Here is a 16,665-nt window from a genome sequence, read left to right as displayed (position 1 = left end):
GCACTTGACAGGTTGAAACTTGAATGTCTGATAGATTCGATGGTAAAGCTGTTTTAATCATGAGTATATAAGAGCATGAATTCTGTACAATATTTAACCAATTCTGGGTTGCCAAATCACCCAGAAATATATATTTTTTTACCCAGAATTTTATTAAATTCTATTCTATTAAAATATTTTTGCCCCAGACCATTGCTTCCAGCTAAGATACAAGTCCTCTATATGTAATAATGCTATCTCTTCTGAATCATGATCGAAACATGCAAAGATCAAGCACAGTTGTCTTACATGTCTTAATAATGGATTTGTTTTTCACAAAAACACGCAGCTTTTTACAAAAAATGTTAACTGATAGACTGAAGTGGTGTGGATTACTTTAGGATTATTGTGATGTTTTTATCATCAGTTTGGACTCTCATTCTGCCGGCACCCATTCACTGCAGAGGATCCATTGGTGAGCAAGTGATAGCATGCTAAATTTCTCAAAATCTGTTCAGTAAAAAAAAAAAAAAAAAACATTTTGGATGGTCAACAAATTTTGGGTAAACTATTACTTTTTGGTGGATGTTTGAGCATGAGGTTAATGATGGATCATTGTCGACTGAATCGTCACATGGTGTCAGGATTCAGTGGGCAGGGCTAAGCATGTGACTCAGCACGGTTGTGTCATTGGGTGGCACTCTTTGCTTTCAGAACGCCAGTCTGCTTCCAAAACTGTTTCTGTGACAGTTGCCATGGAAACTGGAAGACTCTGATTCGCCCTCAGAAGTTTGTGTACAAGTGTGCATACGAGTGCATGAGAGAAAGATAAAGGCTTGTATGTGTATTTACAGTTACAATCTGTTCTTATCTACACCCAACCAAGCATGTGTGTGTGTGTGTGTGTGTGTGTATATATATGTATATATATATATATATATATATATATATATATATATATATATATAAAGAGATTGATGGTTTATTTTAGTGCATCTTGCCATTTTTGTGAGGCCCATTTCATCATTGCATGGAAATGTTCAGTGGAAAATCTTTCTTTTTTGGCAGCCGCTGTGCTGATAGGAGATTTTTATTCCATGCAGTAGCCCTAAATGCTCAAATCATCTCCATGCTCAAATATCTCATATGTTTTTTTTATTTAATAGATTATGTAAATGGCAATAAAAGGTGTTTCCTCCTCCTCCAAATACTTATCAGAAATAAGTTATTAAATCATGGGGAAGGGTGGCCACCAGATAGGGGGTTGCCATGGCGACGCCTGCAGTCATTTGTAAGCGCGTATCATTTTCTTCTCATTCTGAAACACGGACCTGACTTGCACAATAGGTGGACGTTATCGACTATGCTACAACAAACAATTTTGAGCTTTTAAGAAGTTTGCTGAGCTTCACAGGGAAAAGAAACATGCTGGGATGTTTTGTGTTACTTCAAAGTTATTCTGCAAACTTTTTGGAAGGAACGTTAGGCGATGCTAACAATCAGATTACTATCTCTTATAAACAAATTTGTGTACATTTCCATGTGGGAACTTTTCCTTCACTTCTGTTTTTCATAATGTATGCTAATTAGTGTTTACTAAAGCAAGCATCACTGTTAATATAGCTCATACTTGGTTACAAACCACTAATTTGCTGTATTAAACTTTTATGCATAACTAACTGTACTACAGACATTCTGTGTGATCAAACTTATATTATGTGATTATACTATGAATTTGCATATACTACTCTTTTGGCGTACTATTTATTAATGTTTATGGTATTATTTTAGTATTGTGTATTACTATGATGTTTTATATATGAGTATTTTCATATATGAATTTAATATATGAGTATTAAATTTATTAATTAATTTATTTATTGGTAATTTCCTAGTAGTTCCTTCTAGTTTTGTACCTATATATATATATATATATATATATATATATATATATATATATATATATATATATATATATATTGTAAAGTTCTGGGAACTACAGCTGCCTTTTTTATTTTTTTTATCATAATGATTGCAGGGAGTTTTGCATGAGCAAGCATGACTCTCAAACACTAAAAATAAACTACATGCAAATGCACAACACTCACTTACTGTCATACCAAGCATATTTCTACTGATTTGACCTTAAAATCTGAATTGCAGCATTAATCCAGAGCTGGTAAATGAGAACATGCTCAACATGAACAGCTGGTACACAGGGTGGGTTATTTTTTCCCCCAGAGTCTTTCTTGATGATTGGAGGATGTTCCATGTTTCTCTCTGTCGTGCTGAGAGTAGTGTGATAACAGAGTTTGTGTGGAATACACAATTGTTCAAGCTGCGTGATATTTTGCCATGCGCATGTGTGCTTGCGTGCTGGGTGGATGAGATCTGACGAAAGCCATCAGACAGTTTTGCCGATGTCTGAAGGCAACAAACACATCTGCGTGCAGCCTGGAGTAGATAAACGAGCATTTACTGAGACTAGCACCAGAAACACGCAATAAGCTCCTCAAGCTGTCTCTGTCATTTACCAGTACAGCGGCCAGATCTTGAGTTCATCTCAGGCTCAGCTCTCTAGTGGTGATAGACTGGGATGAATACACTCTCGTATTGCAGTCTCAGTAAACAGACTTCATATAATATCCTTTTCACACTTCTGCACATGATTCCTAACTATGACTTTTTGGAGCTGGTGCCCTGATTAATTTAGACCTAGGAGTTGTGACTATAGTGTGGGCTCAAATAAGTGCAATTCTAAGTATAAAAGTGCAGCAGAGATGCATTCATAGTTTGTATTGGTAGTAGATGAGTCAGTGGAGAGAGAGAGAGAGCAAGCTAATATATATACATATATATATATATATATATATATATATATATATATATATGCACACACACACACACACACACACACACACACACACATATATATATATATATATATATATATGTATATATATATATATATATATATATGTATATATATATATATATATATATATATATGTATATATATATATATATATATATATATATGTATATATATATATATATATATATATATATGTATATATATATATATATATATATATATATGTATATATATATATATATATATATATATATATATATATATATATATATATATATATCCCAGCCACCAGATGCTCAAACCAGCTTAAGGTGCACAGACTTTCATGTGGAACATGGTAGCTGATCAGCAATCTAATGACTAGTTTGGACCAGCAAGAACCTTGCTGCCATCATACTGGATTTTCTAGCAGGGGTGGATTTGGAAAGTTTGGTCACATGTCATTGTAATTACCCAGCTGCTTCAGACCTGAATCCATGACTGCACATGAATCTGGCATTTGCTATGGTATCCACTTACCTCTAGTCTGGGTTTGCCTAGTGCTGTGACCACAGTAACCAAGCAACATCAGAATTCACATATTACACTGCAGTCAAGGTCTTACCTGAGTAGGCACTGTGATGGATGCTCTAGCCTTATTTATAAAACTATATCAGCTTTCAGCGAGTTAATATGAACAGGTTGTGTCGAATGATTTTGGTGCAAAACACAATTTTTGAGAATTTGACTACAGCTTATAGCCAGAAACATAAATTGCCCTGTTATAAAATTCATCATTCCTCATGAAAAGCAACAGTATGATTGTTTCAAACTATGACTTGTCTCAAATGGTAAAATGCTAGGTTAACAATTAATTATGCTAAAAGTTAAAAATAAATGTTTGCACATACATTAGTGCTATCAGAACCAGAAACCAGAAAAAAATGCATTTACACTTGATTTGTAAGCATGTGTTATTTATTTATTATCTCTGGTTTTGAATTCAGAAACTGGCATGTACACAATAAACCACCAGAATTTTCCACCAGTTTTTCTTAAATTGTGTATGACCCTTGCCAGATGAACAATCCCATCTTCAACTGTTTACATGATCTTCTATTGTTGACATGTTATTAAGCATAATCGGTTTAAGGCAGTGCATACAAACATACTAAGGTCATGTGCAGTATATGGCTTTGCAGTTTCTGTAATTGGGGAAAAATGGTAAATGATTTAAACAAAACCCATGTGACACCTGGATTTCTGCATGTTACCTCAGTTTCACTTTGCATGTAAACACCTTTATCAGTATTCTGTCAGCTTGTTCAGTGAACTCACGCCTGACTGTGAAACTGTTCTGTGGTCAAGACTGGAGAAAAATGGGATAATTTTGTAATCACACGTAAACATGTTTTTCTTGCATTAATGGTTTATTGATTTGCATTTAAACAGGTTTGTATAATGAGCTGGTTTTCGATTCTTATCATTGTTTTGTCCATATAAATACTGTAATTAGCTCTATTCTGAGAGCTGCCTTGCTGTCTACATCATTATTAACGTTTAAACTGATCATTTAAAAGTTAAACAAGCTAGCAGATTGAAGACAGGTATCATACACCTCAGTGAGTGGAGGTGGTCATTGGATCAGAAGAGCAGGAATCATGTGAAATGTGAATTTGAGGTGGCAACATCAAACTGCCATGCAGTTTACATTAAAGGGGAAGTGAAAAGTCAAGACTGTGATGTTGAGGTATGAGGAACTCCAACTCATGTGGCAGCAGTTTAGCTCGCCACACCGCTAAAGCTACGTGGGCTTAGTCATGTGGAAGCTAAAATTCTTTGCACACATGCAAAAATTTTGCACGCGTTTTTCTGTTTGTTCATATTTACCATCCTTTCCTGTCAAAAAAAAGCATGGTACGGATGCGAAAACGAAAATCAAACCTGATCAAAATTTTTTTATGATGGACAAAAGTTTCGTAGGCAGTGTGCAAACATGATTGACACAATGTGAGGTCGTATTCATTTTTCAGTGTGCAAAGATTTTGAACGATATTTCAGACACAGTGTGCAAAGACACAAATAAGCACAAATAAACCACCAGAAGATGATAAACACTTATTACTGGATTTGTGTGTTTTGTATGTAGATATATTCATGTGTTTATGAATTAGCTGCTAAATATAGTCTGCATTTGCAGAAACAGTAGCAAACATCCTACTATACATGACTGACAGGATCTTATGCAATTAAGCATCCCTTCAGAAATGTGTATTAGTGTGTGGATAGACAGGATTTTCTCACCGCTCTAAAAATAACCATGGGTGACCTGGGAGAAATCCAATCCCCACATCCAATTGTGGCAGACGAGGCTGCTCTTAACTACTTCAAAAGGTAGAGTGATGAGATTTCAACGATCGATACCATGCCGGGGACCGGACCACACCATCTGCCCCCGAAGTGCTTGTCTGTTTGCCTCTCATCTGTGAGCTCCTGTGTTAGCACTCGAAAATACTTGGCATGTCCAAACCTCCGCTTTTACTGTAAGTAGACTAACCTTGGGAACCCCTCTTTGGGGACATTGTCAGGTCTTGTCTCACTTTGTACTTCACAATCTCCATTTAAATCCTCAGGTAAACAGATATTCACACTTTTACAAAGGCAGCGAAAAAAGGTGTTAAACACAAGTGAACACGGCTTGATTCTTAAAATTGCATCATTGGGTCTATCTGTTTACTAGAATCGGTATGTTGTGAACTAAGGGTTCAATTTGAGTAGACACTGACTTCCATAGTCAATGTCAAAGGAAGTCAGTGGCTACTATCAACTGTTTGGTTAACAACATCCTTCAAAATATCTTCTTTTGAAATAAATTCAGACAGGCAATACTTAGCATGAGGCTAAGTAAACGATGAAAGAATTTATATTTTTGGGTGAACCATCCCTTTAAACATCAAATGTATTCTAACTGTCTGCCATTTTTGTCTCTTTGCAGAGACATTTTGCTTTCAGTGAGGATATTAACATTATCTGACTGTAAATTTGCAAGGATATGGTGCATGAAGGGCCGTTCACACTGGCGATGACTTGCAAACAAACTGAAAGTCATTCATTTTAAGACATCTGGTGATCCAACAAAGTTTAAGGTGCAGAATGTAATTTTTTGACTGTACTAAAGCATAAAAATACCATAATATGTTTGCAGATATTACGGAAGCATGTTGAGTTCACATACTTATTTCTTTTTCTTCTTCTAAAAAAACAACAATTCTACAGCCAGATATTATAATTGTGAAATATGTGTTTGTCAGAATGTCTGTTTGTTTTGGCCTGTGTGATTTCACTCACTATCAGTTTACCCAATAGTATTTCAACACCTCGGGTTGCCAGTTGGTGGAGAAAACTACATATTGCAGCCATGGAAGCCACTAAACGAACTGGATTAGAGATCACATCATCCAGGCAACCCAAAAAGCCTCAGCATTTATATAAAAAATGTTATGAGCAGAAGCATATTAAAACATGGATAAATCAACTCATCATACTGCAGTCAACGCCTACTGACAACCAACAGCACAATGACATGTGACCTCCACCCATTTAATCACTGTCAATGTAAACACCCCACGGATGTGTACACTTACACTTGACTCCAGTGATTTCTGCAGGTTGTTTTGCTGTGGATGCTGAAACAGTTTTGCTTTAAAACTGTCACTCAAATTGTGGGCATCTCATCTCTTGCTAAATTGCTGGCTAAGAATGATTTGTTTTTAAGAAGTGCTAATGTGAAGCCGTGTTCCTTGTGGCTGATCGTGACTGTCATGAAGGATGGCAAAATGATGTGTTTTTCATCAACACCAAGCCTGTCATTTCACTCTCGTGTTTTGAGTTGTCAAAGGATCTCTCTGCACTGGTGTCCAATTTTGTTTCAAATCAAAAATGTGCATTAATATAATATCTCAGAGTGGCTGACTCATAGCTGTGAGGTTATATTCTTTCTAAAATCCTCAAAATGGTAATTTCGATTTAAACACCCAATAAATACTGTGAATATTATTATTCTTTGGTGAAATAATGTTCTTTTAAAGACTCCTGTTGTTCAGGTGAAACTGCCTTTACTGTATGTCCCAGAAGATCCAGCAGTTTTACAACATTGATTTGCTTTTATGTGAAGTAATTTAACTGTACTAAATGGAGCATAATTTGTATGTCTGATTTTTACGATCTTTGTTCAGTTTTAATGAAGTCATAACCCTAACGGCGGGAAAGCAGGCTGTTAAAAGGAAAGGGAGGTTCTGTGTTTGTACAGTGTCTGAGGATAAAAAGCAATGTGAAAAATTTGTATGCACCCTTTTACACAATTTTTGAAAGTGTAACAGGACTGAATTGATATGCGTGATAACGAGCTGTAAGAAAATTGGTTCAGAATCCAGAACTATTTAAGAACAAGTCTTAAATCTGTCATTGTCAAAACAGAAAAAAAAACATTGCATTACAACAACATAAGGGTGAAACAGCGTGTCAATGGGACAGTATCTTCAATATCTTATTTGTACATTGTTTAGTCCTAAAATGGCCATAAGGTGTACTTTTAAAGGTACTTTCTAGACAAGCTGTTGAACTGTATTTTGGCTCATTTTAAACAAGTGCTGAAAAATATTTTGAATAATTCATATTGTTGCATGAAAGTGTTGACTACAAAAAAGTGATCTGTTAATGAGCAAATGTATTCGGCTTTGGAACACAGGCCCCTTTCCAACTCTCCAAGTGCTGTTTGGCACAGTTTGGAAAAAATTGGCACATTATTGTGTTGTTACTGATTACAAAGTGATTACAAAGCAATCATTTATTATTTTATTTTATTATTTGATTGCATTGCGTTGCATATCTGTGCATACTTATCACCTTTCTTGCTTGACAGTTTTATTTTTAACACTCATGTTTCAACATTTGTAGTGTAGTCATAATCACAGTGTAGTGATGCTTTCCACAATCTTATACAGCATTTCTAAAATGTTTACTGACACAGGGTTCTGACTCATTGTCTGTAGGCAGGATAAGGCACAAATTGGGAGAAAAACCCTTTAAAATGGCTTTTTTAATTCCTTTTTTCATTTTAGGACCTGCTAGTCAAGTGATATTGTTTTTCCTTCAGAGAATTGGATTTAAAACCCACTTGATTTACCAAGGTGGATAAACATGTGCATGGCCATGGCACTGACTGTGATGGTGGCAAGACAAGTCTGGACCACAATGGAAATTCACCCTGGTGTTGTCAGTGGTGGTAAGAGATGGACTGCAAAGCTCTTTGGAAGTTCAAACTATTAGCATTTTGTATTATCAAATTACCTAGAGCTTCTCAAAGAAGCCGAGCAGTGGGAGGGACAGATGGAGTAAAAGAGAGAATGACTAGACATTTGAAAATGATGCTCATTTGAAAGCCCAAACATTGTCACTGGATTTTCTTCCACTCTTTCCCTCAGTATTCTACTGCATCTGAGATCTGGGGTCCCTGAAACGAGGTGCTTTTGCTGATCTTTTTTTTTTTTTTTTCTTCCCATCATGCCTTACAGTGGATGTTTTTCACAGAATTTATTTGATCTATTTATTTTGTTATTTATTTCTTTAGCTAATTGGCTAGAGGGCAGGATGTTTTTTGTGGCCCATTCTTGTTTGTCAGTATGCTATATATTTGCAAATGAGTACACATATAAATTAGTTTTTAAGGGAGCTTGACCTTGACTTAACCACTTTGTGTTTCTGTATAGACTGTACAAACTGTAGTGATTTAAGAAACAAGATGTAGCTATGTACGCTACTTGAGCACAGATGTGAGCGAGCCTGGATGGTTTAATGGCTTTTAAATGGTTAAAAGGTTTTGTGTGTGTGTGTGTGTGTGTGTTTATATGTATATTTGTATTAAATAAATAGGTTTTATGTATAGCCTATAAATAGGTTGTTATTTTTAATGACTTTATATATCTATCTATCATCCCTCCATCCATCCATCCAATTAATTTTATTTTTGCTTCTGGCATGCTTCAGAATCTGCATCTTACTAGAAATAATACCACCAAAGTTTTATTTTCCATTCTTATTCCTCTGCAGACTTATAGTTTGTTTTTGTTGTTTTGCTAACAGTTTGGTAAACTGTTAATTTTTTTTTAGAAACCCTTATTCTCTCCTCTCCTCTCCTCTCCTCTCCTCTCCTCTCCTCTCCTCTCCTCTCCTCTCCTCTCCTCTCCTCTCCTCTCCTCTCCTCTCCTCTCAGAGATGACAGTAAGATTCCTACAGAAGACATAGAGAGTGAGTCAGAAGATACTTTGCACTTTATATGCACTGAAAAAAATATATAGTATTACAGTTATTCTCGATTGCTAAGACACATTTCTTGAAGGCTGCTTTCCTTTTCTCTAAACTGTGAACACAAAACCCAATTTTCAAGCTACATTCACAAAACCTCAGACTCTTCTTGCAAAACCAAACTTTCACCTCAAAACAGTTCAATCTGTGCTCAAAACTGAACTATGTTGTCAAATATTGCCCCAGGTCAATCAAAATTAAAAAACACTACTGAACAGTCACTAAACACTACGTAGAAAAATAGAAAACACAATGCTCAGGACATGACGCTGGATAAATAAATGTTTATTGTTCACTGTAGGCTAAATGCATGTTGCAAAACAAAACAAAAAAACTGTGCATTTAGCACTTGTACAAAACAGAAATAATATGCGTTTGCCACTTGTGTACAGTAAGCTCATGTAAAAGCAAAGTAAGAAAATATATGAATAAGTGCATTACTCAGCCACAGCATCATGTCTCCGTACTGGGTCAGGCCACATTACTTCATCCACATCATAGGCCACATTTTGTCTGGCTGAGCAATGGGGGAAAAAACCCCTGGCATGCCGTACCCAGGCTTGGCATTCCTCCACACCTATGTCACCACAGGCAAGTCCCATGGCTTGCAGGAGATTTACCCTGGTGTAAGGTTGGCATTCATATACCTTCCACCGCCATGAGGAGAAGAATTCCTCAATGAGGTTTAGGAAAGGGGAGTACGGTGGAAGGCAAAGATTGCTAAAACCTTGATTCATATTGAACCACTCTCTAACCTGGGCTCTGTGAAAACTCACATTGTCCCAAACAACAACATAGATGGGATGCTCATCCTATTGCCCTAACAGAGCATCTTGCATGTGATTGAGGAAAATGAGGAGCTGGTGAGTGTTGTAGGGCCCCAGGTTGGCATGATGGTGGACAACCCCATGATTGCTGATGGCAGCACATAATGTGACATTGCCACCACGCTGCCCAGGAACACCAGCAATGGCCCAATGGCCAATCACATTACGGCCTCTCCTTCTCCTTTTGGTGAGATTTAACCCAGCTTCATCCATGTAGATGTATTCATGGGGTCTTTACATTGCATCCAGATGAAAAACCCGCTGTAGAAATAGATATAGTTTTGTAAGTGATACAGAAAAAGTGATTTAGGCCACTGCTGTAAATCACTACATTCTTTCAATTCTACAAAAAGAGAACATGGAGTTACAAAAAATATACAAGGAATACTAGGCCTACAAACAGTTAGACCAACCCTCCATTACAATACTACAGTATATTGGTACAGTGATGTACTGAAACATATATTTACAGTTTTTTTCAATTGCTTAAGCACAATTTTGAAAACAGGGCCTGGTTTTTCATACCCCTTCACACAATTAGCACAACACTACACCAAAGTAGTACAACACCTCAGATCATTTGCGAAATGAAACACTTTTGTAAAAACTATACAATGTCTTATAAAAACCTTATTTTGTTGTCATAACATAAACACAACCATCATATGGTCTGACTCTGTTTGAATCAGTTAAACACTCCTGTGCTCAACCTAAAAAACTTTTAGCATTTACACAGAAAGTGTAAAAATAAATTCACCAACACCACATGACACCAGTTGTGCAGACTGAGGAAAATATTAATTTATTTTCATGTACTCAAGTCAGTCAATACTCAACATTTCAACAAAACATTCATAAAACATTTTCCAGTTTTCATATATTACAGTATTACTCAACGTACCATTGTAATCTAAGCTTACAGTAATACTGTACCATAAATTACATATCCAGTTCAGTACCGAGAAAAAAAAAAAAAAACTAAACATCTCTCCGCCTAGCTGGATCTGGCCACAGGGCCTCGTCAACATCACAGGCTATATTTTCATTTGCAAGGCAACGTGGGAAGAATCTTTTCGAGTGACGAATCCACCCTTGTATGGATGCTGGTTCAATTTGATCACATGCTTCCTCTATAGCTTGAATGAGGGGCATCTGGACATAGGGCCGGAGATCATAAACCTTCCACCGCCATGTTGAGAAGAACTCCTCGATGGGGTTCAGGAAGGGGGAGTATGGCGGTAGGTATTGAACTGTAAATTGTGGGTGTTGTTGAAACCAGTTTTGGACCAGAGCAGAACGATGGAAAGCTACATTGTCCCAGACGACAATGTATTGCATCTGGTCCCTTTGGTTTGCTGCTGTGATGATATTGTGTAATCTGTCTAAAAATGTAAGATTGAGTTCAGTGTTGTAAGGACCCAAGTTGGCATGGCGGTGGAGGACCCCATTCTGTGTAATGGCAGCACAAAGGGTATGTTACCCCCACGTTGCCCTGGTACATTGACAATAGCCCTGTGGCCGATGATGTTTCTTCCCCATCTTCGTACTGTTGTCAGGTTAAATCCAGCCTCATCAATGTAAATAAACTCATGCGGGACTTCCTCCGCATCCATTTGCAAAACTCTCTGAAATACAGCAAAAGATATAGTAAAATTACATGTACAGTAAAAAGGTTATGTGTGCAGTACACAATACTACAGTCTGTGAATAAAACGTACCACCACATATTCACGCCGCAGGACTTTCACCCTGTCTGAATTTCTTTCAAATGGCACTTTATACAGTTGTTTCATTAGAACTTGATGTTTTTTAAGGATACGGGCTACTGTTGACAAAGAGACCTGTTGGACATTATTGAAAATTAGGTGATCATTGACAATATGGGCTTGAATTTCTCGAAGTCTGATTGCATTATTGGCCAAAACGAGGTTTATGATCTCTCTCTCTTGCTCCTGTGTGAATATGAGGCCCCTCCCTCCTTGGTGTTCACGACGTTCAATCCTATGTTGGCCAAACAAAATACACAGCTTACTGTAAAATGATACATAAAGGAATATATACAGTACCAAAATATAGAGTACATATACAGTACTGTTGATATAGTACATGCAGTAAGCAATGGATTTTCTGTTGACTGAAGAGAAGTTTCTCACCTGTGCTCTTGACGAAATGTCCGAACTATTGATGCCACCGTGTACCTTCTTAGGCTGTACTCTCAATCCAGCCTCCCTCAGTGTTAGTCCGTGGTTTATTACATGGTCCACAATTGTAGCACGAATTTCGTTACACAGATTTGATTGTCTTCTTCTTTGTGCATGTCCTACCCCTCCTCCAGGTCTTCCTCTCCCTCTTCCTCTTCCTCTCCCTCTTCCTCTTCCTCTTCCTTGGCCTTTTCCTCCACCTGGTACTCTCTGGATTCCCCCTCTCATCTGCACTCTCCCTCTTCCTCTGACACCCTCCATTATTGTTGAAGACGGTGAACTTACCTGTTGCCTTTTTATAGTGTTTTAACCTGATTGGTGTGTCTACAATTAAGCACCAGTGTGTATGCACACCTGGTGCCTGTGTTTAACCATTTGGTTCATGGGTGTGTTCATTTGAAAGCCTTTGCTTTGAAATTGCAAGGAAATTACATCATGATAAATTTCTGAGTCAAATGCATACAAGTGTGTTTAGTGTTTTTCAAATCACTGTGTGTAATGTTTTGCAAAAAGTGTGAAGCTGACAATGTGCTTACAGTTGTGCAAATCTAGGCTGGTGTTTTGCTCCTTGAGTGTAAGGTTTTGCTAATTGTGGGAAAGTTCTAATTTTAGTGTGTAAGCAATTGAAAAAAACTGTACTTACAGTTTACTGTGGTACAGTATATAGTATGTCATACAGTAATTGCTGTCAACATTTACACACTGTACTATAATGTCAAAAAAAGGTAATTACCTGTCCTCTTCTCTAAATCTTCGAATTATGGTGGACACAATGAATTTACTGATGTTTGGTTTTACCCTTTGTCCAGCCTCCCTCATGCTCATACCATGAACAAGAACATGGTCAATCACAGTAGCTCTGATTTCATCAGATATTACTGTTCTTTGTCTTCGCTTACCACCTCGACCTCCTCTCACACAATCTCTTCCTCTCAGATTTCTATCCATTGTAGGGCCTCACAAACCAGTGCTCTATGAACTGGCTTACTGTATATGTTCCCTCACATCATTAGCCACAAGTGTGATCAATTTTGAGTTGTTGTGTTCAAATGGTGACATCTGTGCTTTAATTGTGTTTGACTTTTGTCACCTGTGCTCACCATTATGCAGCACGGGTGCATCACAATGAAAATGTGTTGGCAAGTTGTGTCTAAACAGGTGAAAAGTGCTTATGGTTTTGCCAAAAGAGTGATTGATTCAATCAGTGAGTTCAAGCAACTGAGCATTTGGTTCAGACAATAGGATTTAGTGTTTTAGCAATTGAGAAAAACTGTAATTGCTTAAACATATACTAAACCATAATAAGCCTTTTAATATATAGGCTAGCTACTCTATTCTGTGCTCAAGCACACGCATAAAGCTTGCCACAAAGCACCATTGTTGTGCCGAATTCTGCACCCTTGCCAGATTCTGCACCCAACCGTTGAAGTCGCTAACTGATTGCCTCTTCTTTCCCTTATACTTAGCATATTTTGTTGTTGGCTGAAATATATATATATATATTTTTTCACTATATAACATTTTGTTCATAGGTTTACTACAATCTTCCCGACATTGGTTTCAGACATATGTTTTGCAACAGTAATAGCATCGATGTACCAGTATCAAGTTATGAAATGTAATGTTGACATCATGCGTTATACCCACTGTAACCTTATTCCGCTGTGGAGTAATTCCCCTCTCACTGGCCAATGGGAATAGCCTGCAGTGGGTTATCCAGGGCAGGAAAGAGGATAATAATCAGACATCGGAGATACTCACACAATATGATACCTGACACGCAGAGAGACGCCTGCTTTCAACCGACAATGAGAGAGATCTCCAGAGTGGATTAGTGTTGGGCTAAGAGGGATACAAACTCAGGCCATTACCCAGACAGCGGCGGTGGAATAGTGCCGGAGATAACATCGCAGCATGCAGGGGGAAGAGAGAGGGGTTGCCTTGGCCCGATTACACCCTTCCATGTTTTCCTACCGTTGATAAATCTTGTCAGATGAGGGATGTTAGGCTTTAGGTGTACCCAACACACTGTTTATAGAGTCCACTGGTGCATTCAGAAATTAACTGAGAAAAATGTAAATTTCGATTGACTGATTTAGTCAAGAATGAATCAATAGACTGATTATGAAGGAATCATTGAATTGTTCACTTAAATGATTCATTGAAAAACGTCTAAGGTTACGTATGTAACCCTGGTTCCTCGAAGGAACGAGACGCTGAGACGCGTCGAGAACGTTTGGGAAATGCCTTTTTCTCCCAGTTGTTTCCTTCTCTTCTCTCACTGTGAACATGCACACATCTTGCACTGATTATGCATTATAAATTGCCTTCCTGTATGGAAAGGTCAAGGAAAGGTCATAAACTGTTTGAGCAAAACCCAATCAACTCTTCTACTTATTTGCTTTGCACGTAAAGACCTTTATCACCATTTTGTCAGTTTATTAAATGTGTACATGCCTTGTGCATGATCATTTATATGTCAAAAAAAGTGCAATGCATGTAAACCCATTAAACAAATTTTAAAGCTATTTTTGGCAACAACTTTCAAATGTCACTAATTGTTAGCAGCGCTCGCGGGGAGCCCACCAGATTTGTGAAACATCTCAAATGGAGCGATTTAATATTTCCTAGAAGACATATTAAATATATAACTGTCACATAAGACTGTTTAGCTTATGACAAGTCACATAATGATTCTCTGACAGAAGTGTGTAGTGAGATAATTAGGGAACATTTGATCCTCTTCAGAGTCAGATGTGTCTCTGTCATTGACTTTCTGTCCAACATCTTCCGGGCTTTTCAGTACACTTTCATCCCTGTGTATTACTTTATATGAGAGAATATCTGTGGAGAGGAGACTGTGCCAGTAATGTAGAATCTAGTTTGGTGAATGACGGCCAGGAAGTGAGCGCCAGGTGAAGCTTTGGGGGATTGAACTGACCTTTGCCTTTTACTCTGATTGGACACAGCTGGTATTCATAGACTCAGAGAGAGAGAGAGAGAGAGAGAGACAAACTTCGGGCACAGCCATGACACTGCACTTCCTTGGCACATCCATTTATTGGCATGGAACACCATGACATCTATACCATATGCCACCATATAAAGATGGATGACCATTTACATTCATACTCACACACCAATCCCAACTACCTAAAGCCAGTCATGTCACTTTGCCAGTGAGCTTGGAAGATCATGTCATTCTCAAACACACACACACAAGGTTTACAGGCACTCTCCATAGGAGTAATGTTTTTTGTATAAACTATATTTTTCTATGGCCCTACACCTAAATCTACCCCTCACAGAAAACTAATGGCAATTTTTTTTCATGTCATTAAACACCATTTTGTATGTTTTGTAATCCTTTTATTTTACAAGACACAGGAAGTGTCCTAATAAACCATGTTTACGTTGTAGTAACCGTGTCATTATACACATTTGTGTCCTCATAGACCATATATAGCAGTACACACACACACACACACAATTTTTCTTTCTTAAATTACATCACTTATTCTCCAAGTTAAACTCTTAGCCTAATCAGTTATTTCGTTTTTTTTTTTTTAAGATTAGATTAGATTATGTCATCAGGACAATTATGAAGATTAAGAAGATTAAATTGCAATTAAGGTGTATGTTTAAATTAAGAAGAAGATAAAAGGTTTTAAATGTTAAAATGTTGCCTTAAACTTTGCGTCTTTGTTTTATAAAACATTAACACAATGTCTACTGATGCTGCTGTTTATCTGATAGAAAGATAGGAGTCCTGTTTGTTTAACACAAATGTAGGAGGGGAGGCAAGCCAGTGAGCTTTAATTAACAGCTTCTCAATAATCATAATAGCTGTCAAGTAGATTAATCAGTATTTAGGAATTGCTCTTCATTTTATTTATCATCTCTAGCACAATGGAGTTCTTCAGATGAGTTATAGTGCTGTCATCTGTATCCCTCTCCTTGAGTTTCCGTTTTGTTAATGAAGCAACTGCTCACTCATAATTCAAATTAAAGTTTGGTCAAGCATTTTTTTAGGAAAGTGCCTGTGCCCTTTATTTCATGCTGTTTATTCCTCTTCGACTCTTTAACATTTTGTTTATTTCTTTCATCTTTGTAAGACTCTGAAAATCATAAAAAAACAGTATTTTATACATATAAAAGTTTGACACTGTATATATATATATATATATATATATATATATATATATATATATATATATATATATTACAATTGTTCAATTTTCCAAACACATAAATCATAATTGTGTTATTTTTGCATAAATACAATGATTTATTATAAACTCATGCATACAAATAAATAACTGCACTAAATAATTGATGATACTATTATTCCCAATGAGAAAATGCATGGCAGCACTTCCATTGTGGAGCACAGTTATCATTTGCCAATGTTTGTTTCCTCAATTTACTGTAAAACTATGCT

The sequence above is a fragment of the Carassius carassius genome, chromosome 13, assembly GCF_963082965.1.
Source record: "Carassius carassius chromosome 13, fCarCar2.1, whole genome shotgun sequence".
Lineage (NCBI taxonomy): Eukaryota > Metazoa > Chordata > Actinopteri > Cypriniformes > Cyprinidae > Carassius > Carassius carassius.
This window is presented reverse-complemented; position numbering follows the sequence as displayed.